The sequence below is a fragment of the Cetorhinus maximus genome, chromosome 9 (assembly GCF_964194155.1).
Source record: "Cetorhinus maximus chromosome 9, sCetMax3.hap1.1, whole genome shotgun sequence".
NCBI lineage: Eukaryota > Metazoa > Chordata > Chondrichthyes > Lamniformes > Cetorhinidae > Cetorhinus > Cetorhinus maximus.
This window is the reverse complement of record NC_135887.1, coordinates 3,822,532-3,829,443: the sequence shown is the minus strand read 5'-3', so window position 1 is coordinate 3,829,443 and position 6,912 is coordinate 3,822,532. Positions and strand designations below refer to the sequence as shown.

The following is a 6,912-nucleotide window of genomic DNA, read 5'->3' as shown; positions in this document are numbered from 1 at the left end:
TCTTCATTCAGAGGCTGTTGAAGGCTACACTTACTTTGGCAATTCTTGCCTGTGTCTTGTCACCAATCTAGACAACTCAAGAGAGCATCCTTAAGACAGCAAAATGAATCAGAAGACCAAGGTTGTTAAACTGCTGATAGCAGATGGTGAAGTAGGAAACCAGATGCCAACCTTTAACTTAATATTAGATTTATTGGCAGAATGTCTGCCTCCTCTCTCACCAACAATCAATGTTCCAGAAGTCTCTCTTTATACCTCTCCTTGAAAACCTGACAATGGTTTACCAGATAAATAGCTTATTTGAAAAGGGCACTTTTACCCTACTTTCATAACAAAAAACCTTAAAAGAAAATTCATCAAATTAAAATGACATTTCAGGGGATGATGATGCACTTCATCTCCACCTCCCTGCCCCAGTGCCGACAGGTCTCTCTTTACACTCTTTCGAGTAAATCAAACAAACAAATGAACAAGTTAACTGTTGAACCACCCCTTAAAGGGGGAAGATAGAAACTCCTATAGGTTTCTGGAGTGGAACCTACAACCTTCCGATCCAGAGGTGAGAGCAGCCCTTCCTGTCTATTCAAGCGACATTTAATTCTGTAGGCACATGGTCAAAGCCCTGAATGATACAAGCCCTAGCTGGGAGGATTCAAACCTCAGTGCGGAGACCTTAATGAATTTCAAATTCATTGCCTTAACCACTCAACCATGACTACAGGCCCTAGGGCCTGAATTTTCCAGCCCCATCATGGCAGGACCTGTCGTGGGAGGTTCAGCCCGGTCAAAGGCCCATTGACTTCCGATGGGTCCGGATGATTCCGATGGCGGGCGGGGCTGGAAAATCCCACCCTAAGTCTTTCTTTCTGGCACTTTCAAAGAGCCAGCACGGGGACTATGGGCCAAATGGTCTCATTCCGCGCTGTATAATTCTTGATTATATAAAACATTTCCATAAAGCACATACCATGAAGTGAATTACTTTTCAGTACAGTGTTTGTTATAGAGGCAACACTGAAGCTATTTTGACACAATTGCACAACTAACATGGGGCCCACCTGACAGATCACACAACACTTCATTTGAAAGACAGCGTAGCTCTCCTACAACGCTGCACTGCTTGATCAGCTTAGATTGTGATCAACTCTTTGGCATGGGGCTTGAACATACAACCTTAAGATCCCAAAATGAGAATGTTACCAATTGAGCCTATAAGTCTCTGTTTATACCCTTTTGAATACCAAAAAAAAAAATTAACAAATTAATTAATTGACAGCCCTTTAAAGGGGCATTTCGACACAAAAGAAAAGTTCAAAGGAAATTTAATAATTTAAATTAAAATGCCATTTTGGGGCCTGATGATGCATTGCAGCACCTGTGGTGCCCACTGGTCTGGTCATGGAAAGCCTCAAGCATACTAGTGAACACCACTTGCTCCCTCTCCAGGGACACCTGGGAATGAATGTAGCCACAAAAGAGGGGCAGACAGTTGGGCCTAATGACCCCCTCAACCACCTGGACCCACTAATGGCCTGCTTGGCCAGGCCCAGGGTAAGTCTACTGCACTTAGCATTCCCAGGCAGTCTCCCATCCAAGTACTAACCAGGTCTGAGTCTGCTTAGCTTCTGAGATTAGATGAGACCTGGTGTTTTCAGACTAGTATGATGTGGACAAGTCCCTTTATGTGCTCTTTTAATCACCAATAAACAAATAAACTATTAACAGGAATGACAGCCCCATAAAGGGGCACTGCGACAAAAAGAACATTTTAAAAGGAAACTTAGCTAATTAAATTAAAATGGTGTTCCCGAGGCTGATGATGCACTCCAGCCTCTGTGGTGCCCACCGCTTGTGGAAGGCCTCAAGCCTACTGGCGGACACTTTGTGCTCTGTCTTTATGGGCACCTGGGTGTGAACATAGCCACAGAAGAGTGGCAGACAGTTGGGTCTAACAACATCCATCATGGCCCACTGCCTGGACCCATGAATGACCACTTTGGCCAGGTCCAGGAGCAGACTCATGAGGAGGCCTACCTGCATTCTCTGCAGTGGGTGATCAAAAATCAGGAGCATGGGGCTGAAGTGCCTCTAGAATTTTGAGAAACAGCCCCTTCAAATAATGAAAACCTCTGGAAACCTATCCAAACATGGAATACAGACCGATCAAGGAAGTCTCTCTCCATTACTCTTTTGAGCAGATTGAACTAATAAATAGGCAAATTAGCAAATGAACAAACTAAATTAAATTGATAGCCCCTTAAAGGGGCACTATAACAAAAGACAAAAATCTTAAAGGCAACTTATCAAATCAAAATGAAATGGCGTTTTGGGGGCCAGTGGTGCCCTCCAGCTGCCACGGTGCCCCCCGGTCGCAGAAGGCCACGAGCCTACCAGTGGACACCGCGTGCTCCCTCTCCAAGGGCACCTGGCCATGAATGTAGCCATGGAAGAAGGGCAGTCAGGCCAGATGACCCCACCTCAACCGCCCGCTGCCTGGACCTATTAGAGGCCAGCTTGGCCAGGCCCCGGAACAGGCTTTCAAGGAGGTCCCCCTCCCTACCATCACCCCACCCTCTCCCCCTCTCCCCCTCCTCACCGGGTGGTGAAAGATCAGGGCTGTGGGGCAGGAGTGCATCCAGAATTTGAGGAGCGGCCCCCTCAAACAATCAAAATGGGGCTGCAAACTCTGGCGACCCTATACAAACATGGAACACAGACTCCTCAAGGAAGCCTCTCTTTATATTCTCTTTTAACAATAAAACAAATGATCAGTAAAATAAACTAATAAAAGGGGGTGACAGCCCCTGATTGGGCACTGTAGGTAAAACAAAATGTCAAAGGAAACTTATGTATTCAAATGAAAATATCATTCCCGGGGCTAAGTCTCTTTTTATATTTTCTTTTGAAGAAACCAAGAATCAATAAATTACGCTAATAAACAGAGATGACAGCCCCTGGTGGGGACCCCTCATTTATAGACTCTTTTTGAGAAACAAAAATCAATAAATTAAGCTAAAAATTAATAAATCAGGATGGGGTGGCAGCCCCTGGGTGGGCACTGTCACTAAAACAAGAACTTGAAAGGAAGCTAACAAAATTAAATCAGAACGTCATTTCTGGGGGTGATGATGCACCCCGTCCCTCTTGGTACCCACCAATCGTGGAAGGCCTCGAGCTTACCAGTGGACAGCACGTGCTCCCTCTCAAGGGCCACCCGGCTGCAAACATAGCCATGGCAGGGGGCAGACAGTCGGGCTCTACATCCACCCTTTGACCACATGCTGCCTGGACCTGTTGATGGCCACCTTGGCCATGCCCGGGAGCAGGTTCAGGAGGAGGTCCTCCTCTCCCCCCACCACCATCCCCTCTCCGCACCGGGTGACCAAAGATCAGGAGTGTGGGGCTGAAGTACAACCAAAAATTGAACGGCAGTCCCCTCAAATAATCAAAAATGGGCTCCAAACTCTGACCATCCATATAAACATGGAACATGGACTCCTCAAGGAAGACTCTCTCTATGTTCTCTTTTAATAATAAAACAAATGATCAGTAAATTAAACTAATAAAACAGGGTGATAGCCCCTGCTGGGGCACTGTAGGTAAAACAAAGTGTCAAAGGAAACTTACATATTCAAATTAAAATGTCATTGCCAGGGTTAAGTCTCTCTTTATATGTGCTCAAGGTACTTAATGAATCAATGCCCTCCACCTTATCCTTTTTCTTAATAATACAATTAACATACCATTAGAAAAGATGACCCCCCCATATCCTCCTGCCTCCCGCTTATTAGCATCCTAAATCTGGATCTGCACCTAAATCAACGGCAGCCCAGTTGTTGTTACTTAGGAAAGCCCCCTGGGAAATCCCAGCGACCTAATGTCATGTGCCTTCCTCCCAATTTTTCCTCTCTAATTGCTCTTGGAGGAGAAGTGGGGGAGACTGATTTCCCATGCACGTCAAAGAGGAAAATCTACCTCACTTAATTTTGTAACAATCAGGTAAATCTTTACCCCTTAAATCTGTAGGGTAATACATTTTACACAAATGCATCTTTTTTGCAGGGTCCCTGAAGTTTGGTGTAGCTGGTGAACTAATGTGTTATGGAGAATTAGCTGAAAAACACTTGAAATAAATAGCAACTCCTTCCAGAATGTTAAGTACTACACAAAAATTGCAGGAAAAAAAGCTTTACTGTGAACAGAGATTTTTGTTTTGCTGCATCGTGTAAAACAATATTTTAATGCATTCTTTGTATTCATTTTGTTCGATTCTATCCTCAGTGCTATATCTTGTTGGGCATTTACAGTAAAACCCAGCTCTGTTCTTATGCAACATGCCCACAAAACTACTTTTATGAGGTAATGATCAGAAGTGGGGACCCGGACTGTATTTTTTCCTCTTCCTAGCTTAGGGGTACTGAGAACTTGGAACTTTCTAGTTTTGTCTCACTTGGAGCTAAGTGGCGCCCTTATCAATTGGGCCGTTGGAGAACTCCCCTGTATATTTGTATTAATATTTGGACATTACCAAATTATGGTGTGTTCATGGATTATGTATAGCAACCCATGTGTGTGTCTACAGGTTAATGTGATAAAAGCTCCTCTTAGTCTTTCAAGACTAGAAAGCGTAGGGGAATTTTTAATGCTCGTTTACAAGATGCCCCTTTGGTGCATCTGTTTAGTTATGTCCATGCGCCTCTGGTACAGAGCTGAAGCTCAGCTATTTACACTCTACAGCATTGTCAGAAAATGAAAGCATTTCAGTAAAGTGTGAAAGGGATCTCACTAGAGGCCGCTAAAGAATAAAACCCTGCAGTGATTGTGAAAAAGGTGTAGTGTCCGCCACAGGGGTAGAGAAATCACCAAAAGGTCAGGTACAAGCCAAAGTTCAACGCGCTTTCTGCATCCTTTATCCATGTGGAAGTTGTCTTTCATAAAACTATGATGGCCCTTGTGATTATAAAAAATAGAGAAAACAGATTAAATGTATATTCTATTTCTCTGGAGCTTACAGAAAAAAATCAGTACTCTGCATCCCAGCATGTTTGGAAAGCCAACATCCTCTCATTTATTCAGGGCAGTTCTGCTCAGACATGCAGTTTTAAAACAAAATGTGTTCCTTTGCCTGGCGTACTGATTAATAAAGGGCAGAAAGTAATCAAGACAATGTTTAGACCAAGAGATAACAAATCTTATCTATGAAGTGATGTCAAACAGGTAATTACTCTGCAGATTTTCAAACTGATTTTCTGGAATTATTAGCAGTCAGCTAAATGATATCCTGTAGGTCAGTCAGTCATTCCTGTGTACTTAACATTCGCACTGAGCCAAGTCCTCAATGGGCTGACATTGTTTCAATGTGACCATTTGTGTTTAGCTTTTAGAGCCGTACATTTAAAGGGCTATGTGTCTGGCAAGACTGTACTTGTGAACGTGGTGCATACGAAGATGCTGTTAGCATATGTAATTGTATAATCTAAAGCACATGTCATTCGCATATATAATTTAAAGCATAACTGAGGCTCAATTTCAGTTACAAGTTTCTGAATTATTTTGCCGGGATGAAACTATTGTGCAATCTTTGCTACTGTTCCAGCAGCCTTTTCCTATTAACAGGAGATGTGCAGTGATGGAAACCACCCCTTCAGTTGCATATTCTATTAATTGTGCAGCCCCTAAACAAGTTTTTTGAGGAGCTTTTATCTTTATTTAGGTAAGTTTTTAAAACCCAATTCAGAGCATTATGTATATTCATTTAGGCTACTGAGGGTTGTTGATACATATTTTTTCTTGTTAATAGTTATTTCTGAATCATGTTACTGGAAGACCTACAGTCCCAGTTAAAACCTGTTTCCGATAATATCATTCCCAGTTACACGATGCAAGTGTTGTCATGGTAATAGGCTCCATTCCAGAACAATACATCTTTCTTTGAATACATCATTTTCCATAATGTTCAGCAGGAATAAACCATCATGGAAATCCAGATGTATGAATAAATGACCACATACTACCAGCTTTGATACAGAGTTGGTCATACAAAATTCTAACTAGGACCAATATAGACCAGTTTAACCTGGTTAATCTACTGAATTGTATTGCAGTAATGTCTACTGGTAAGTTAAATCAGGCAGGTCGTGGACACCAATTACAAGGCCACAGGGCTATATTTAGAATGAGACAAATAAGCTGTCTTTGGCTTTTTTAGAAATGGTGCATTTGGTTTGCAAAGTGGTATCCATTTTGTGAGATATCTCAACCTTAGTATGTAGATGATTCCTATGGTTTGATTGAACATTTAGGAGTTAGTTTCAATTCTCTAATTTAATAAACTATAATACATTAAATTCAATTCTTGTGAGAGCACACAGTTCATTGAAGAAATTAACTGGGAGAACATAACTACACACCCAATTAGCTGAATTGTGCAATATGTATCAAAGATAACTATTTGAAACCCCCCTCTAGCTTCCTATAATTTGAAGTCGATTAATATGTGCCTGATTTCTGGAGATATGTTCTTATCACTGACTCTGTCCTTGCACACACCTTTGCCCATTGAAAATATGCAAATGATTGGACATTTTTTTTTAATAAACTTTAATAAACTCAAATAGTGCATTTATCCCTGTGGTGGTAAATAGCTGACTTTGATAATGCAACTCTTTTACTTGCCACTATTTTTCCTTTCATGCCTTTGCGTGTAACTGAAATGCTGAAGATGAAAATTTCCTTGGGTGTTCCAATGGAATTTTGATTTACACGACACTGAAAAGACTGTGAACAGAAACCAAAGGCTACACCAAATGCGTAATGTCCATTTCTGTTATTAGCCCAAGAGCCACATTGACCAAACTAGTCTTACCTTGCACACCCACGTTTGCTTCACAAGGGCAGTGATTCATATAGTAG

General features: G+C 42.0%; 1 pseudogene; it reads right to left on the bottom strand.

The window, feature by feature from the left end:
• Positions 1-1,554: 1,554 nt before the first annotated feature.
• LOC144685137 (5S ribosomal RNA) lies at positions 1,555-1,672 on the bottom strand (annotated as a pseudogene).
• Between the last annotated feature and the right edge of the window lie 5,240 nt (positions 1,673-6,912).